Source organism: Stenella coeruleoalba (assembly GCF_951394435.1).
Source record: "Stenella coeruleoalba genome assembly, chromosome: 12".
NCBI classification, from domain to species: domain Eukaryota; kingdom Metazoa; phylum Chordata; class Mammalia; order Artiodactyla; family Delphinidae; genus Stenella; species Stenella coeruleoalba.
The window spans coordinates 20,305,850-20,326,879 of record NC_137158.1 but is presented as its reverse complement, the minus strand read 5'-3'; the positions used below and the strand labels follow the sequence as shown (position 1 = coordinate 20,326,879).

Below are 21,030 nucleotides of genomic sequence, written 5' to 3'. Positions count from 1 at the left end.
AAATTTAGCTCATTTGGACCAGATCTTTTTGATTTTCAGTTTCCTTTTTTTCCAAGTCATGGAATAAATTCTTTGATGGAACATACCAGGTTTGCACAGGCTAATGAAAAAGCCACATATACTTTTTTTTTTTTTTTTTTTGAGGCAAAACTCCTGGTAATGTTGTTCAAAGAAGACAAAAGCCTTGCAATTAGGTTCATTAATGTAGCTTAGGGTCTGGTTTCCTTTACTCCATGGCTTCCAAAGGAAGATCGATCTCTATCCTTGTCTAGTAAAAGTATCAGTTTATAATGAAAGCATAACTCTTTGATGTATTTCTTTGTAGAATTTGCTCTCAGAAACTTTTGATGCTTTGCTCTATCTCCTCCTATTAGGGCTTTTAGCTAACCCCCAAAAGTCACCCACTAAAGCAGACACTCTGAAGTCCCACTGGGCTCCCATCAGTCCAGTAGAGAGGGCTGACATGACATATTAGTCTTAAATCTAAAACATATGTTTGGAAAATGCCTAGTTTCCTGGCAATAATTAAGAATGCGACTGGCAGATTGGCAGCCACATAAAACAATCGTTAGTAAACCCTATATTTATTATGTTCCCATTTTATGGAAATGAAACCCACATTACAAATATGTATAGGAAACTGGACCCAAAATGGTGCACAGGTAGAATTAATTATGATGAAGATGAAAAGAACATCGGTAGTTTTTACTAATTCGCTTTCTTTATCCCAGAAAAGGTCTCCCCCAAAAGGAGCCACATCAAAACATTTTAAAATTTCTTTCTATTAACTTATACAATAAATAATGACATCTTGGATAAATTTCCTCATCAGCACTCATCTGTCAGTGTGTCTCACTAAAGAGTTCTGGTGTACAACTAATTAAGATAAGATCCTGGAGTCATAGGAGACTTTTGGTGTATAAATGTTGTAAAGAAAATTCCAGATACTTAAAAAGCCCCTTCAACCGTTCTGTGAATACATGCATTATAACCTACATAATATATATATATATATATATATATATATATATATATGTATACATTTATATAATAAATAGACACACATATTTAGGAATGATATACACTAAGAATACACAAGTATAGCTACATTTCTTGTTAAAATATTGAAATAATTCTGACCCAGTTCAAAAATATCTGCTGCCTCCCATGTGTAACTTTGTCTTTTCCCTTTGGACCCATTGGATCTCCCCATAATCTAGCAAATAGTTAATGGCTCCGGCCTCCGCTCCATTGTCCTTTCTGTTCAGTGGGTGCCTGTGTTGTACTGGTTGTTATATACCTTGAAAATTACTTCTGCACACAAGTATTGCCTCATGTGCATGACCTGTCCACACACGAAGTGAGGAAACTCTCTACTCTGAACGGCAACAGTGTTAGTAGAAGCCACATGGTCAAGAAGGCTATGGAACCAGCCAACCAACAGCAAGTGGGTAAACACACACCCACATTATTTTAGTTATTCATGAATGTACAGCAAATTGTCTCGATATTTTTCTCCTGAAGAAGTAAATAAGTTGCTGTAGACTATACCAAAGAGAGGCAAGTAGGTCCAGTTCAGGAAATGTTGGAAAAGTGGCCATGGCCATGAAGTGTGTATAGGACAAAAAATATAGCTGGCCAACTTTCCCATGGTGCATCTTCCATCTATAAAAGTGAAGAAACAGAAGTTTTCATTCTCCATTTGCCTGGTTCTGTGTGAAATAAACCAGGTCATCTAAGCAATAACTCTTATTTTGTTTTCGAAATTGCTGACTCTGAAAAAAAATTCTCTTTGTTACAAAGTTCAAATTCCAAATAAAACAGTGGGATGGGGAATTCAAAAGAGTGTCTGGAGAAAATGTTTTAAAATTAGAATCATCTTAAAATATGTTAGAGACTATGACACTAATTGTTTTCCTTTTATCTTTAATTTTTTGCATTTTTATATTCTCATTTGCCGATATTTTCTATATAAATTTTAGAGCACTTTTGGCCATTTAGATAGTAGTTTGTACATTATTAAACAAGAATACTAGTTTCATTCTTTCATACAGTCTTTCACTTTACATGTATTTACTGATTCTGCTTGGGAGTTTTATTTGACTTGGTAGGATGTCCTACCAACTCTAGACACAAGTGCACTTAATAAGAAATCAATAATTAAATTTAACAACCATATATTGTATCCAGCATTTTGTCACAATTCAAGTATTCATTAATTCAATTGAATTAAAGTGGTTTGCCATTTATCCGTGGTTTTTAAGCAACTCTTTGTGAGTTCTAACCATCATTTTGAGGCTCTCCAGAATTACAATGATTATAGCAAATGATGATGGTGGTATAATCCTGTGGTTAAGCACAGAAGCTCTGAAGGTAGAAGACAAGCAAAGTAAACAACCAGTTAGGTTTACACCTGAAACTGCCAGTTACTAACCCTATGACCATGTGCAAATTATTTTAACCTCTCTCTATCTCAGTTTCCTTAGCTGTAAAATGAGGGTAAGGATTAAATAGAATAATGCGTGTGTCTGACATATAAATAAATAAAAGCCAGTAGCAGTAATAGTAGCATCAGTAGTAGTATTAGTAATTATCATAAACTATGAAGACTGATTCTCAGAAAGCTATGAAAGCAACACTGGAATGTTTTCATCAGCTCAGAAGAACTGTTAACTTTGACTCTGCTTTAATCACCTCCTCTTTATCCTGTTGGTGAGGGAGGGATTCCCGCCCTAGGGTTATAAGGTGGACCAACAATACCCAACACTGGACGGATGAGATCAACAGCAGTTTGTTAGTCACATATACTCACAACCCAGAGGGTGGGACACTGCATGCCATGGGGGGCCACATGAAGGTTGTGCTCAGGAACAGAGTGATAAACCAGGGGCTGTAGATGTATCAAGAAGATGAAGTGCCCTCTGGTTTCCACAGGAGGATATGATTGACTTGTTTGAGTAATTCCTTAGACCGGCAGGGAGTTAAAGCCCACTACCTAGGAATAAGCAGGCACTGTGCCTGGTCCCCTTGATAAGGAGGGCTGTTTGGCTAGGAGACCTCACCCGCAGAATAGAGTACGGAGGGGATTTTGCAGTTAGGCCAGAGGAGTCCCTCCTGATTGCACCAGATGTCACGGCAGCACATATATTGGGACTTAATATAGGCCTTACATCACATCTCTTCTCCATGATGTCGTTATTCTCAAAACAAAACAAAAAACCTGAATGATGCTCAATTAAGTTGACTGAGTACTGCCAGGTACAGGAATTTTAAGACCTGCTGAGATTATTCATCTGGGCATGGTTAAGTCTCACTTGTGGGAAGGAAGATACCACCCATGGTTACATCACCACTTTTCAGAGTGAAATGGACACATGGCCACCCGGTACATGGTAAGGGAACTGCATCAGAGAATCCAGGTCTACAGACATGCAAGTGCTCTACTCGTGCTCTGATTAATTCAGATCACCCATCTACTGGGTCATTATATAATTATGTGACCAATATTGACATCACTTTTTGGTTTAGAGACCAGGCTGCCAAATAACATTGCTCTCCTATTAGTCCTCTTCTTTATGTACCCAAGAGTCTACTTCATGTGGCTGCCCAGCTAGCTATTTCCAGATGGCAGGAGAACAAAGAGCTAATTGCTTTCTCTGTTTTATCTCACTGCTCTAAAATGTGCTTTCGCATAGGGAATAGTCTCTGTTTCAGCAAGTCAAAGGTTAGGTGTCCTCTTTATACTATTATTTGGGGAGACATCCAAGAATAACCATACTTTTCCTTGTGATCAGCACATCATCAGAATTGCTTCTTTTATCAAATATTTCCATTTTAAAGAATGAAATGTTGTCAATGGCTTAGATATCATTGGATATTCATTTTTCTTGTGTCATTATTGTTTCTCTTGGGTCTAAGAATATAGAGACATTTTAATTTTTGTCCCAGAAAATTTAAAAAAACAGTATTTAAATTTTAAGTACAGAAATTAAATTCTCAAACTGTCAGCAACTGGCCTTGAAGCTTCTGTCAAGGGATGAACCCAGAGCAGCTTGGTGGGTCTGGGTAAGTGTTTACAGTCAGCACCTCATAATTCAAAAGCCTACAGTTTATTCCTTTCCTGCTGTTTTGCACTCCTCTGGAGATAGGGCTTTAGGATTTTACTTTGTTATTAGTATCTCCAGCACAGATTTTGTAGGGGGCATGAAAGAAGAAAGAATTTAAAACCATCAATTTCACTATCTTAGCAACTCTGGTAAAAAAAAAAATTTAAAGAGGAAAATTAAAATTAAAAATGACACTGGATTATTGCGGAACTCAGTTATACATTCTCACCCTCTCTATATCATATACATCTGATAGAGCTTGACATGGTGTCATTTATAAAGTGACATACGGCATATACGAAGGGGTAAAAATGCACACAGCAATGTATTCAATTGGCTTATATCAACTAATTCCAAAACAAATCAACAATTAAGTTTTTGCATCTACTACGTATACAATGTTGCAACATTGGTGGTCAGCTCTGTAGTTAAATACGTGTCATTTTACTTAGCTTCAAAACTTTTAGAGTTATTTGACTAGCCATGCAACCTAATTACAGTTGACCTTTGAACAACATGGGTTTGAACTACAAGGGTCCATGTAATACAGGGACTTCTTTTAATAAATAACAGTAATACATTTTCGCAGTTGGTTGAATCTGCAGATGCGGCGGAACTGGGATACAGTGGGTTGTCTTTGAGACTTGAGCATCCATGGATTTTGGTATCCCCTGAGGGTCCTGGAGTCAATCCCCTGAGGATACCCAGGGCCAGCTGTATGTGGATTTTCAACTGCACAGAGATCAGTGCCCCTAACCGTGACCTTGTCCAAGGGTCAACTCTAATTTCTTTGAATCTCAATTATAATCCAAATGATGGTTGTAGAACTCTATGAATTAATGAATAAATAACCTCAAATAGCATATTTTAAGAGCTAAAGTATTACATGTTAAACTAAATATCATCTTACAGCCCATAAATGCAGTAGAATTTTAGATAAATATTCAGAAAGGCCTCAAAATTTTTAAATTCTAGAATTTGGACACTGTAACTTAATCCTTGTATCAATCACAGACTCACCAGGAAGACAAAGATTTTGGAATATTTACAACAGAGGGGGATTTAGTGTAGGGATTGATTACATAGATGATGGAGAGTCTGAGAATTTAAAGAGGGGATGCTGAGGTAATCAAAGTTTAGCAATAGCAGGAAGCCATTACCACTCATCAGCTGAAGACATAAAGGAAGGAAGGGGTGCTAGTGGTGCCCATGGCAGGAGTTGGGAGCTGGAGTTACAGCCACTGCAGAGTCATCACCAGAGGAGGGAAAGAAAATGAGAAATACCCTAAGTTCACTCTTCCTCTTGCCCTCCAGCCTCTAACTGTGTTTCCCATTGGCCGAACCCCTTTGGAAGCCAGCTTATATGGAAGTTAAGAACATGACCTGCAAGGACCAGTATTCTACCTCTCTGCTCCATTTCCTATCACCTCCTGACCCTGAAACATGGAGCAGAGCAAGAGAAACACAACAAATAGAGGCAATGGCATACAGGCCTACAACTGGCACTGGCACAATTCCTACATGTTTCATTCTAAACAATCTAGAGCACTTTCATCAACACATAAAAGTACCTAATTATGAACTTCTTGTTGGAACAATTATATGGAGATACCTGTGTAAATCCTTTTCTAAATATGTGAGAAATAGTTTTCAAACTGCATTGTCTAGAAGAAAATATTGTGAAAGAGTTATGTTATATGCTGTATGCTTGATGCAGCTCTCTGTATTGTATACAAATGTTATGTCTTGCAAGTAGTTAAGAAAGGACTATAACGTACATATGTTGTAAATTCTTTTGTTTCTATAGAGCTCAAATATTTTAATAAAAATAATAAGTGCAGTGATTTTTCTTTATTCAATATGTATTCATGTTGACCATCACCCATTGCTTCTGAAATTCATTGTCCTTTTTCTGTAACACTTATCTCTGCACTTTACAAATTATCTCTCCATTTTTCTATCTATCCTCTTTCTACCTATTGAGAGGAGATTAGTTTATTAAGATCCTTAAAAATCCTTTTTCATTGGGCCTAAACTGCTGAAAGCATTTCTTTAGGTCACCATGCAGCATCCCCAATAAGTAATGTATAAAAATATCTTTTACAAACAGTAAAGAGCATTCTTTCTAGTCGACATAATTAGAACCAAGGATTGTTTGGCTAATTTAAAAAACTAGATAAAATCAGGAATCATAAATATCTCTATATTAAAAGCTTTATTTCACTTTACTATACACTGATTTGCCAGTATTTTCATGCCTTGTGGTTTTCCTTGGGGATGCTTTATCAATAATGCTTCATCTAGATGCCCAGTACCCATTTATTTAGAGCTGAGTGAAATATAAAAAAATAAATTAAAGTATAAATAATATAAATATATAAAAAATATAAAATAAAATGACAAATATAAATTAATATATAAAAAATTATAAGGTATTTGAGGGCTGAAGCATCCTAGATTTTTATGTTGCCCACATTTTTGTTATTTGTACTTATCTAATTCAACAAGATTATTTTTGCAATTTGTTTTTATCAAATCTTTCACAGGTTTAAACTTAGTTTTCAGAGAATAAACAAGTTTCTTTTCACATCCCTGTTTCATTAATATGTGGATAATTAATTTACCTACATACATGGTAAAATCTTATAGGCATAATCAGTTTTAAGGATGAACACAATGGGCTCTCAGTAAGTGTACATCTCAACTAGTAGGAGGGAGGCATGCACAGGCAAACGAGAGGTTAGACAGCATTGGCCATAAATGTTCAGTGAGCTCCATGGCTTGAGTAAGTATGGTTTGAGGAAGAAGCAGAGAGAGGTAGTTAAGATATTGAGTCCTTTCCATACAGAGGATTAATGAAGGTTAAGAGGTAAATAAAGCTTTGGTATAGAGGTAAAAGAAGACATAGAAACACTAAGGCAAAAACTCACTGGAATTAGAGGCATTAGGAATTAGGGTATTAAAGGTATTAGAGATTAAGTACAACTATAGTTATAGAGAATTAGTGAATTGAAAAATATACAAGAGAAAATTACTCAGACTGTAGGCAGAGTAAAAAAGATAGAAAATATAAAAGAGAAGATAAAAAACTTGAGATAGAATAGTTAATACATCTATTAAGTTTTCTGAAAGAAGAAAATTATAAAAACAGGGCGAGACAATATTTGAAGTAAAAAAAAATGGACATTTGCAGAATTGAGGAAAGACATGTCTTCAACTTGATAGAATATACAGAGTCTTGACTAAGATAAATACAAATGAATTCAAGACTAAACTTATGGGAATGAATTTGAGAAATATCAAAGACAAAGAGAAAAATCTTGAAAGCTACCAGAGATAAAAATTAGTTACATACAAGGGAATACAACCAGACTGAAAACTGACTTCTCATGAGCAACAACAGATACTAGATCCCAGTGGAATACTATCTTAATAAGGTGGAGGAAAAATTAGAGAACCTAAAATTCCATACTCTGGTAAACCATCATTTATATGACAAAAATAGGTGTAGACAGATTAAAAAGACTATTTATAGATATTTGCTAAGAGAATCAATAAAATATATTCTTCCTTAAGAAAATAATTTTAAGCCAAAAAATGTAGAAAGGGATAAGCAACAATGAGCAAAGAACCTAGAAAGTATATCGGTAAATATAAGTAAGAATTGATAATAATAATAATAAATTTTTACTGGGGATTCTGTGGGCAGAAAAATGCCACCCTCCTCTCCCTTCCTAAAAATGGATATGTTACCTTATCACAGGTTCCCATGACATATCCATGGCAAAAGGGACTTTGCAGATATGATTAAGGTTAAGGTCCTTGAGATGGAGAGATTATCCAGGATTATTCAGGATAATCCCTTCTTAGGTGCTATCTGATCTAATCATGTGAGTCATTAAAATCCAAGATCCTTTACTGGATGCCATGAAAAAGATGCAACAATGTCAGAGAGAGTGCAGTATGAGAAGGATGGGACCTGCCATGGCTAGCTTTGAAGATAAATGGAGACAAGCCAAGGAATAAGGGTTGCCTCTAGAAGCTGGAAAAGTTTAGAAAACAGGTTCTCTCCTAGAGCCTTCAAAAGAGAATATAACCCTGCTAACAACTTTATTTTTGCCTGGTGAGACCTGTGTTGAGTTTCTGATTTATAGTACTGCAAGATTATGCATTTTTATTGTTTGAAACTACAAAGTTTGTGGTAATTTGTTACAGCAGCAATAGAAAACTAACATGGGGTAAATAGGCAGAACTAAAGGCAATAAGAAGAAAAAAATTAGGAAGGGGAATAGAAGAATTCTCTTAGAATGTTTGTGAATATGATCAAGGCATTGTGTAATGTTAGATTTTGTTGAGTGAAGTAAGCAAGTTAAAAATGTAAGTGTACACTTTTGTGTTTTGTACCGTACCTTATTAGACACTCAGATTGTCCCTCCCATTGGGAGAAAACCTAAAAATTCTATATTACGTATTTAAATTTTGTTTTCTTAAAAACATCAAAAAAGATGAAAATACAATCAAGACTTATGGGCCTGGATCTGATGGAAGTGGGTAAGGAAAGTATTACCCTGTGTAACTGGTGTGACTAGGGAAGATATTACCCTGTGTGATGGGGAAGGGTAGGAAATGTAGGGAAAAAAAAAAAAGACTTGTAAGACCAAAATCTAGCCCCAGAGATATTGAAGCAGCTTTTGCTTTGAGGTTCTTTCTCAAACCTGAGTGACTTATATTTTTATTTTCATTAACTCTTGGGATGGAGTTCAGGAGACATAGCCCAGGCCTTCTCAAGGTTGGAGGCTAATAGGAGATCCTCTGCTTTTAAGTTTGGACTTTAAAAGTCTACCTTCAGGGTGAAATGATGAACAAGAAATAAATCTCTCCACCTTGCCACACTCAGGAAAAGTTGCCTTATTCCTGTACAAAGCAAGGTGTGGAAATAAGATTTATCAATGGGTTGTATTAATAATTTCTCCTCATATGCATGTGCAGCCCATATTCACATCACTTGGGTGACCCAAAAAACTTCAAGCTGTAAATTTAAAATGGTTCCATACTTTCAAGAAGTGGCGACTGGAGCCATGTGGAAGCAAAACTAAATCTTGCCTAGAAGACTGAACTTTAATCCTAGGTTTCAAAGATTGCCACAAAAAATTCTCCAAAGAAAATGAGTAGCTTATGGTCAAAAATACCTAAGCAATTATATGAGCATAATGGGCACAAACAGGCAAAAAGGACAGATAACAGAAACAGAGTAGCAAATATTTTCAATGTTGATATTTTCAGCCACAGATTACAACATAACAAACCTTGAAATGAAAGAATAGGAAAGAAAAATGACCCAGCAACTTTGTAGCACAGTGAGCGCCAAGGGCAACCAGAGTGCTTTCAATCAGGGGGCTCTGTAGAAAAGATATGGAGAGTAGTATACGTCCACTGGCTTGCCCCAGAGCTTCGTTAACTGCTATAAGTCACAGTATAACTCACAGGGACCTTGATCATCTTGACATCCCGTAGAACATCACACTGCTCACCAATACTGATGACATCATAGTTATTAAATATTCTAAGCAACAGAAACTGTAAAGTATCTCATAACGTATCTAACAAAGAATGTGCAAATTCTTTATTGAGAAAATAGTAAAACATTATTGTAAAACATAAAAGACTTAAGTAAATAGAACAGTATACCAGGAAGAATCTATATTACAAATACACCAACCTTTCTACATTTTATCTATAAATTAATATAATTCCTATCAAAATTCCAAAAGGGATTTTTGTGAAACTTGAAAAGCTTACTTTAAAATTTATGTGGAAGAATAAAGGGCACAGAATAACCAATAAAAATTGAGAAAAAAAGAAAAAGGAGTCAAGAATTACACAACAAGATAATAATTGAAACAGTGTGGTATTGGTGCACAGGAAGACAAGCCAATGGGACAGAGAGAGAACTAAGAAATGGACCCATGCATTTATGGAAATGCATTTTGTGACAGATCTGGCTTTATAAAGGAGTAGGGAAATGATGGACTCTTTAATAAGTTGTACTGGGACAACAAGCCATTGATATAGGAAAGTGTAAATTAGATCTTCAATCCACAGAATACACAAAATTAATATAGGTAGATAAAATACCTTAATTTGGAAAGAAAAACTTGAACATCTTTAGAGAAAAAAATAAGAACATCTTTATGACATTGAACAGGAGTAAATCACTTAAGGCACAGAAAGTAGAAGCAAGAAGAGATTGATTAAAATGACCACCTTAAGGGGAGGGAGATGGGGGAAGGACGGAGTGAGAGGTTGGGCTTAGTAGATGTAAGCTTTTATATACAGAATGGATAAACAACAAGGTCCTACTGTATAGCACAGTATTCAGTATCCTATGATAAACCGTAATGGAAAAGATAAACCGTGGAAAAGAATATGAAAAAGAATATATATACATGTATAACTGAGTCACTTTGCTGTACAGTAGTAATTAATACTACATTACAGTAGTAATTAATACAACATTGTAATTTACAACATTGTAAATCAACCAGACTTATCTATCTATCTATCTATCTATATGTATATATATATATATATATACATAAAATAGAGATGTTTCTAAAAATAAAAAGACCACCTTAAGATAAAAAGACCACCTTAAGATAAAAATTGTATATCACAAAAAACACAATAAATGCCAAAATAAGCAATATTTGGGGAAATACATTTGCACAACGTAAAAGCAAAGCATTATTGTCGAGACTTTATAAGGATTTCTCCTAAAATCAATTTTTTAAAAGTAGCTGAACAACCAATGGAATTGGGCAAAAATATATTTAAGGACGATTCACTAAAGAAGAAATGCAAAAAGCCAATAATATAAGAATAGATGACCAACTTCAGAAGGAATTGGAAAAATGCAAAATAAAATAAGACACCACTTCATACTTATCAGATTGGTAAAATTTTTAAAGTCTGAGAACAAATGATGAAGAGATTAAAAAAACAGAACTTCTCTGGGTGATGTATACATCAGCACAATAACTATGGAGAATAATTTGTTGATGCCAATAATGATTATGATACGTACACCATACAACCCAGTCATTTTACTCCCAGGTATATACCCTAGACAACTAGCTACTTAGACAACTTCACAAAGAGACATGTTGCAGTCATTTAAATGGTGCATCTCCACTACTGTGGTTATTCTTATGGACTCGAGGAATATTACCATAGAAATCACCATCTTCATCATCATGATCACCATCCCAAATGTGGACTTTCTTTTCAGAAGTTCGCATAGCACTGAGTACAGTAAGTGAGACAAACACAGCCCTTATCTCGGAGGGCATGAAATTTGGTACACACACACACAGACTATAAAATCATTTGACAAACTCATAAACTATTTATGTAGTGACCTCCTAATTATCAATGGTAATGGAATACAGACTTGATAACATCCTGAAGAGGCTTATTATTATGAAGCCCAGACCTTATTTTAGCCAATAATTTTAACCTTCTTGCCTGTCAGCTTTTATGAACTTTCTCATTTATTGGAAACTCTGTTGAGGACATAACCCTAGCCTAACTGGTTAGGGTTATGTCTAACCAGTCTGAGGTGTAAGACTGGAAGAACCAACAAATAGCTGAAGAATTTAAGGTCATCAGTTTTCTTTGCCTAATTAGCCACTCTAGGGTGTTTTTCTCAATTCTCTCATCAAAATTCTCTGTTCTCAGTTCTGTAGTGTCTATCAGGTTTCTCTCCCCTGCGATCTTCTAAGTGAAGAGTTGAACTCTTTATTAGTAATACTACTAAATTGAGATGAAAGGTGGACATGCAGAAAGAAAAGTATGAGGTCATGTCAATTAGTTACTAACCTACAAAACAAACAGTCCTTTCCAGATGTTATACAGATGGGTTTACAGTCTTGGTAATATTGGATCAGAAAAGTTTCCCCAAAGCTCCAAACCCAAACGTTGGACACATTTGTGTTGAAGTATCTGAATCTCTGAAGTATAGCTGTGTACTTGCAAACAGCCACCAGCAGCATTATGCAGAGTTTAAATCAATGGTTATCTTCAGCACGTAGTTTCGGGACTCCAGAGAATTTTCATTTAGCCCCAAATTCTCCTGCCACTGAACTTGCTGACTGCTGAGACTGTACTATCAATGATTCATTTCAATCACGTAAGAGTTCCTTCACTGCTGAAATGTAAAAATTCTCCAGGAAGTGAATGAATTAAGCATCATCAGTCATTTAAATCTTAATGGGAATGAGACTGCAGGACCAACCCTACGTCTCCTTTTACAAATGATGGATTTCAATGTGTTTGAAACTCAGGTATCATATGTACTCAATAATTTCATTATTTGAAAGAAATCTGGCTGAAAAATTCTTGTTAGGTTTTTATTTTGTGGATCTATCCAGATTTCAGGTAATATTTGTATGTTTGAATCTGGTTTCCATATTCCTTTAGATATTCTTTGGTGAGGCAAATACTGGAAATATTTTTTAAAAAATAAAAGTATATGTTGATGTGTTTATCCCAGATTTGCACACACATGCAACATGTGTTCATGTGTATACAGAAATTAAAATTCATAGCAATAATAGTTAGTAGAGAAATGTGGTTGGTTTTGCCTTTCAGTAAAACTTTGATTTTTTAGAGTGAGAGTTATTCTAGATAGTCTTATTTTCCCAAATAGCTCAAGGTTATTCCTTTAAATTCTGAAAATGTAACATTTTAAATATTAAAAATCATGGTAAAATATAATAAATAGTTACCTGAATTTATTTTAATATTAAATTTAGTTTTCATTAAAATTACAGTTTGACTTAAGCTTTATTCCCTGTCAAAATGGAAATATGGGAAATAGGATACTTTAAAACTATAATTAAGTATTGAAAATAGAAATTAATAAAGAAAAAATAATCCAGTCATGTGTAATATCCTCATTCAAAATAATCACAGTTAACATTTTGTAGTATTAGTTTATATTCTTCCAGTCTTTTCTCACGTGCATATGTATTTTTAAGATAGTTGTAATCAACATATAAGTAACAGTTTTATACTGATATTCTCTAAACTTTGTAAGAACAGTTTTCCATATTTTAAATGGGCTTCGTATTTGTAATTTTACTTAACAACAATATATTACAATAAATTACTTAATTCCCCTGTGGTTGACTGTATAGTATTTAAATACCAATTTTCAATTTATAAATCATACAAGGGTTAATATCTTCATGAATGTAGCTTTTTTACAGATCTAAGATAAAGTCTAAGAAATAAAATTCCAAGTCAGAGAATGAGAGAAGTTTTTAAAAACTCTTTTTTTTTTTTTTTTTGCGGTACGGGGGCCTCTCACTGTTGTGGCCTCTCCCGTTGCGGAGCACAGGCTCCGAACACGCAGGCTCAGCGGCCATGACTCACGGGCCCAGCCGCTCTGCGGCATGTGGGATCTTCCCGGGCCGGGGCACGAATCCGCGTCCCTTGCATCGGCAGGCGGATTCTCTACCACTGGGCCACCAGGGAAGCCCTAAAAACTCTTCTTACATGTTGTCAATTTACCTTATAGAAGTGTATTTTTACCAATTTATACAGGTGCAGTATGCATGGGAATTCCCGCTACCATAACAGAGTTCACTAAATATAGTTTAATATTTTCTGATCACTATTATGATTATCAGGGATAGAATATCGGTGCAAAGAGTTAAAATGTCATGAACCTCTGAAGAAACTGTGGAACTTGATAAAGGACTTGATGTTGGACAGTGCTTTATCTTCTCCCTCCCTCCTTCCTTCCTTCCTTCCTTCCTTCTTTCCTTTCTTCCTTCCTTTCTTATTTTTAATTATCATGAGGAGGAGTGGTGGTACATTATCTTTTTTCTTATTAAGGTTGAATGAAGTCAGGTAGATGCATGACCTCTAGTCAAAGTATTAAATGTTTTGTTATAAAATTAGCGAGTGAAAGGTGAAGCAACCTCCTTTTAGATTTTACCCTCTAGAAAATCAATTTTTTCCTCTATTGCTTTGAGTTGAAGCACATTAAAAATAGAATCTCTGGACGTATAGGTTGCTTCCATGTCTTAGCTATTGTGAACAGTGCTACAATGGGATCTACTGTGCAGCACAGGGAACTCTGCTCAATATATAAATGGGAAAAGAATTTGAAAAAGAATAGATACATGTATATGTATAACTGAATCACTTTGCTGTACACCTGAAACTAACACATTGTTATCAACTATACTCCAATATAAAATAAAATGTTTAAAGTATATATATACATATATATGTGTATACACACACACACACACACACACATGTATATATATATATATAAATCTCAGTGTACTTGTGGACTATTGGACTGCACACAGCTCCCTGAGAGTCTGCACCCAGCGTTCTATCCATTGGCCTTGGTTTGCCAACAGAGCCAGATTCTAACTGCATTCCTCAGTGTGAAGTTTTCATTGCATCATAACAGAACTACTGCTATGTGGTTCTTCTCTTTAGCAGGGCTAATACATGCCCTTAGGGGCTTCTCATCACTACTTGGGACTTTTCCTCCTAATCTTGGTTCTTTGGTCCTTTGGGACACTGGATTTCTTTATCTCTACTTTCTTCCCTTTCCTGAAGAAATGCTTCTTGTTCCTTTTATTTTCTAATCAGCAGGCTGCTGGCCTCTGCATCCCCTCCCTTGTCTTCAAATCCCAGTTGCATCACTTACTAATGGCATAACCTAATGGAAGTTACTTAACTTCTCACTTATGTTTCCCAATCTTTAAAATAGAAATAATATTACTTATCATGTGGTTGTTGTGAGTGCAGAAGGTGTGAGTCTCATTCTCTAGACTCACGTATGCAAGAAATCTAACTTCATTTGCCATAATGTACATTTATTTCTGACTCTAAGCCTCCTTGCCTGGCCTGTAGTACATTTCAAAGCATTTGTCCCTGGAACCACTCACATCACAACTGGGAAGACTTGCATGTTGCCTGGAGAACGGGGAAGGCAGTTTGGACCACTGGTCTGCAGAGTTTCACGAGCATCACTGATGTCCTGTATGTCCAAGCCAGCGGTAGCACCTGGAGCACATTAGCATCCACTTTTCTTAGGATTTGGTCATCTTTGACAAGGCCAGGGACGCAGTTCCCGTGATCATCCCAGATGCACCCTAGAGCTATTTGTCCTCCCAGTGGGCTCTTGCCCAGGAGAAGAGCCCTTGGTGCCCCTTCCTTGGAACAACAACCCCCGCCCCCACCTCCTGCCCGGACTGGAGCACATATATGTGTGTGTAGTGTTCAATCGGTGTTTGTCTGGGGGAAGATTTTCACTCTTGAATCTTTTGGAAACCACTGCTGAAAGAATATTAAGAGAAATGGAATTAGCTTTTTAAAAACAAATCTAGACAATCTCGCTCTTCCTGCTCTTCCCTGCAGAGAGGACACACAGAGCTCGCTAACATCATGAATGAGTGAAAGGAGACAGGGACAAATACAAGGAGAAAGAATCCAGTTATTAATAATCTCAAAATTTCATCTCGCCTCGTGGGGATTTAACAAGATGCCTCCTTCTCTTCTTTCTTCTCTCTGTATTTTCTATATTTCACTTCTTCTGCTTCCTACTTGTTACTAGCAAAAAGCTGGTGCTGGGAGGTGCAGAATGATCTTTTATAACCTTCACAAGCCAATCATAATGCTCCTTTCCTTAAGAGTACTTAATGGGCCAATCACAGTTGTCTGGAGCTTGGTTCCTCTCTGCTGTCACTTATTGGTTACTGGAAATTCAGGACTGTGCTGCAAGAGTTATTTGTTCATTCTTCTGGTTATTTCTGGGCCTAGAATTGTTCTGGAGACCTGAAGGTCTTGGGAACTTAGACACTAGGGAGCTGGGGTTTTCTGTGTTAAACCTCTACATGTTTTCTCAGGATGTATTGACCAAAATGTCCAATGTAGTATACCACTTTTACTTTATGGGCACTTAGCAAATCCTTGTTGACTAATTGGCAACAATTCCTGGTCTACTTGTGGGAAAATGGGGAGGGAAAATAAATTAACCAGGCCACCATGTTTCCTCAGTCACCCGAGGGAAGAGTTATTAGTGGTTACACACAGTAACTGAAAATAGACATCTGGTCAGAAAAACCTAAAGAATGAAAGACTACTGGGGCTGCTTTCAGTAAACACTTACACAAGATATTTCAGTAAAATGTGAAGGAGTGTTTGAGGTAAGCTTTTGTGGGAAATCGTCAGAAAAAGCCCTTATTACCAACAGAGAGGTCATTGAAACATGAATTACTAGTTTAAAATATGATGTCAGAGAACTTTCTCTTTTCCAACTCAGAACTCTCTGCTCTAACAAATGGGAGACTGCTTCATGAAGTAGCCAATCTTGTTTTAAGGAATTCTAAGCAATATTCAAGGAAAAATAGTCAATACTTATTTGGTTGTTTGACAACATTAATGAAGTTATACTCTAGTGAAAATTAAAATATAGCTAGATATAAACTTACTTTGAATTTCTTTTAGAATCTAGGCTTTCCATTATTTTGGAAGAATAGGTGAACATATGTTCCTCCATATACACTTATTTATGGTCTCAGGATAGAAAGCCTTTTTTCCTAAGATGAGGATCTTCCCTTGATGCCTTTAGCCAACATTTGGAGTTCTAGCCAAAAATCTCAGGAAAGTTGACAGCCTGGTTTATCCCTGTAGGGTATTAGTCACCCTATAAAACTTTAGAAGTATTTATATCGGCTATACAAAAACACCTCTTCTATCTGAGAGGGAAAGGCAACCCTTTTCACTTAACTCAAAAAACAGGGCTTCCCTGGTGGCGCAGGGGTTGAGAGTCCGCCTGCCGATGCATGGGACGTGGGTTCATGCCCCGGTCTGGGAAGATCCCACATGCTGCGGAGTGGCTGGGCCTGTGAGCCCTGGTCGCTGGGCCTGTGCGTCCGGAGCCTGTGCTCCGCAACTGGAGAGACCACAGCAGTGAGAGGCCCACATACCGCAAAACACAAACAAACAAAAAAACAAATCAAAAGTCAAACTGGGACGATGTAAATCTCACATATGAAAGATTACCTTTAAAATGATCTGTAAATGCTGGGTCTTCTGAGTTCCACACGCATGTGTAGCTCATGAATCATACTCTTTATTTCAGTTCATTTTAGCTTTTACAACAACCAGAAGAGCTGTTCTGGGGTCACCAACTGCCTTCTGCTAACTACAGCTGATCAATATTACTAAACAAATGAGGAGGGACAGGAAGAGTGGAGGGGATGCCACTTGGAGGAGGGGAGAGCAGAGCGAGCAACATCTCCACATTTCTACAGTTTGAGGAGATGTTTTATGCCAATGCATGTTTTATGTCAATCAAACACATCAAAGTTACCATGGCTGCATAGGCCATAAAGATGCACTTTTAAACTCTTAAAAATAAGGTACCATAATTACATCTCATAAAACTGTGTGTCCCATGATGCACATGCTGTTTTTAAGGTACCCATGGTGAATGAGGTAAAGGAAGGGAGAGGGAAAGTGGAGAGAAACCCTTTAAGTTCTGTGTGGAAAAATGCAAAAGTTGTCCAGATTTGCGTGTAGGATCTCTCTCTTTCTCTCTGATTTATTAACTTTAATAACTGTGGGATCTCTCTCAACTTTGGGTTTGAGAACTGAAGTCATTACAGTTCAGGACTAATTTTTTTTCCCTGAAGTAATCTCTGGTGGTGTCCGTCATCTGGGAAAGCAAAACATCTTCGTTCCTTTTTCTCTTTCTTTTAACCCTTAAATAACATCTTAGACATTTCCGCTTTTGAAATTGAACTTTTGTGCGTTCATGACGACAATATCTGTTCAGCAGTAATAAACTTAGACATCACAAATGTTTGTAATTGGAGTCACTAGTTTTATTGGACAGCTCTGAGGGTCTCATTTCAGAGAAATAAGTTCACCAGCAGTAGAGATGTTGCAAAGGTGATAGGAGAGGGCTCCCCCTTCAGCCTCTGTGCTGGGAGCTGGCTGACCTGGCAGACGTGGCAGAGTGTCCTCTTTCAGAGGCAGAGAGATTATATACCTGCCTTTCTCTGTCCTGTGGTTCTTGATTCTCTGCACATCTTAAGTTTGTCCAGAGCTTTGCTGAGTAAGAACAATGACCCAGACTCAGGAGTTCATGGAGAAAGTGTTAGCCATGCCCTTAACTAGTGACGTATACAGAACATTTTTCTCTATTAATTTCATTTTTATTTTCTGTGACTAGATGATAACAAAGCAACTTTGAGCAAGTCTTTGGGTTCCACTTGAAGACTAGTGTGTGGGGAGGCCCCGTGATGTGGGTCTTAGGGACAGGTCTTTATCTGTTGGAGATGCAATGCTTCATATGATTCCAAGTGTATGAACCTCAGTGAGCCAGACTGCTCAGTCTGAGTATACAGTGAATAGGCTTAATCATATTTACTAATCCCATAAGAGGGCCTACCTATGGGGCAACACTGGTTTGATGTCACTGTCATAGAAAGGCCTTGGAAGTTGTGATTCATCTAAGCCTTGAGAGAATTCAATTGGACCTCGTTTGCATAGTCCTATAGACAGGAAGAAAATGAAACAATAAAAGCTTAAAAGTCCATTTCAATTTAAGAATCAAATAAACAGACTTGTCTGAGTTCCCTAGGGATGAAGACTACAAAGGAGGCCACAAGAACAACTCAAGGAGTAAGTTATGAAGCAATCCCTGCAGTAAACCCATCAGTGTCACCATCAACAATCTAGTATATGTATACATATAACTGAAACACTTTGCTGTACACCTGAAACTAATACAACATTGTCAATCAACTATACTCTGTGATAAAGTAAAATTGTTTTGAAAGTGGCTCTACTATATATAAAATAGATAATCAACCAGGACCTACCGTATAGCACAGAGAACTCTACTCAATATTCTGTAATAACCTATAAGGGAAAAGAATCTGAAAAAAATAGATATATGTATACATATAACTGAATCACTTTGCTGTATACCTGAAACTAACACAACATTGTAAATCAACTACAGTCCAATATAAAATACAAAAAAAAATTTAATGGAAAAAAAAAAGTATCTAGTAGCATTTCTGGTTCATACAACCCCAAGTGGATAAGAAGGAACTCCTCAAATTTTGCTTGGTGAGACATCATTGTTTTCTTAGTAGGCTGGAATCTTTTAAGTTCAGGATGGTTTGTAATTAAGTATAAAATGTTTAAAAGAATCAAATACACAGCATTAATATTTTTCTGCTTAAGAATATGTGCACGTTTAATAATTCATATCATTGCAATATGTAAGAGAATTTTACCTATTAAACGGGTCTGTTTTTAAAATTCTTAATTTAGAATGAATAATTGAGTAACTAACTGCTTTAAATTGTGCTTTTCAAGTTGAAATCTTACTATATATATATATATAGCCTTATAACATTTAAGGGAAGTTAATTCTCATCATATTTATAAGTTTAAATCATTAGATACATGAATTATGTCAAGAACCTGGGAAAGGTTTGTTAAGTCAGATATTTGAGCTACCCCCCCCAAAAGAAATCAAACATATTAAATGTACATATGCCATTTAATATATTTAATGGAATTTTATTAAAAGTTTGTAAATTATTCAAAGTCTCTTAAAAGTGACTGCTGTACTGGACTTTAAAATAATAAGATTGCAAGCTAGACTTGAAAGCTTAAGGAAAACTAGGCCTGGAACTTGTAACTTTAATAACTCAGATAATAATTTTAAAGCTAAAGAAAGCTTCACAAATTTTTTAAGGTGCACAAAACACATCATTAAGAAAACCTCATATTTGATAGTTAATACAGTTTAAACTGACTTAAAATGTTGTGTTTAGACTTGCCTTAAAGAAAAATGCATTATTTTTAAATCCACTCCACACAAAGGACAACCTCCCTCTTCCTTCTCCATTTCTTCTACATTGCTGTGATGCATAAAGTATAAACCAGATAGTCACTATTGAAAAATATTATCCCTTCAAATCTCTGTGGCTTAGACAAACAAACAAAGAAGTTCCTATCTCACTGATACCATAGTGAGTGATTCTCAGGGACTGGAAGGGTCGGGGTTGGAGAAAAGACCCTAGAGACTGTGTGAGAGGTACACACCACCTCCACTCCCTCTCCATTGGCTAAAGTCAGTCACGTGGTTGGGAAACCAGCCACCCTCTGTATCCAGAAGGAAAAAGAAATTGTCTGATGGACATGTAGCATTGTCTCTGCCATACTTCACAAGTTAATTTGCTCCTCTAAAACAAATCCATGATATAAATGTATCATTTTCATAGAAAATACTGATTGTGACTTGAGTGGAAGGAGATATTTCCACAATGTATGTAAATGAACAAAGTACTACGAGTGAATTTTACCCCCTTACCTTAAGAATGCTTAGCCTTTCTGTGTGTGGGTCCTATTAACACAGCCACAAGAGCAGGGGAGACTTGGCAGTTACTAGTTAACGCAGGTATCCTGCATTGAGTAATTTGCATTCTGGGTCCCCTGAAATGTCTTCATCAGTTGTCCGTATACCCTAAATTAAAGATATAATTGCTATATTATCTCTTAGCTTTGTGTCTAGTAAGTCCAGATTTCATCACAGAATAGAGAAAGTAAAAAAAATTTTCCCAAATGCCAGTATATGTTTTGGAACTATTTTTCTAATAAATCATTTAAGATTGATCTTACCATTTCAATCCAAAAAAACCTATTCCTTTGGAAAGAGAAACTTTAGAAAATGAGAAAAGGGAAACAATTTCATTACATGCCCAAAATTATTCATTATTATTTCTTTCAATAATAGTATCTATATTGTGAATGATGTACTCAGCGATTGGTTATTTTAAGCCCAAAAATATTTGCTTGACTATTGAGT

At 36.2% G+C, this 21,030-nt stretch overlaps 1 long non-coding RNA gene across 2 annotated transcripts in view; it reads right to left on the bottom strand.

Moving 5' to 3' along the window:
• Positions 1–21,030, bottom strand: part of LOC307195039 — a 42,085-nt gene that overhangs the window by 6,818 nt on the left and 14,237 nt on the right. The window contains exons 3-5 of one of the 2 annotated variants that reach the window (XR_013830702.1): positions 20,536–20,688; positions 19,028–19,084; positions 18,019–18,697 (exon numbers count right to left, since the gene is read on the bottom strand). This is a non-coding gene — a long non-coding RNA (uncharacterized lncRNA). Of the gene's footprint in view, positions 1–18,018; positions 18,698–19,027; positions 19,085–20,535; positions 20,689–21,030 lie in introns of those variants that run through there. The other variant, XR_013830701.1, reaches the window with a different exon arrangement.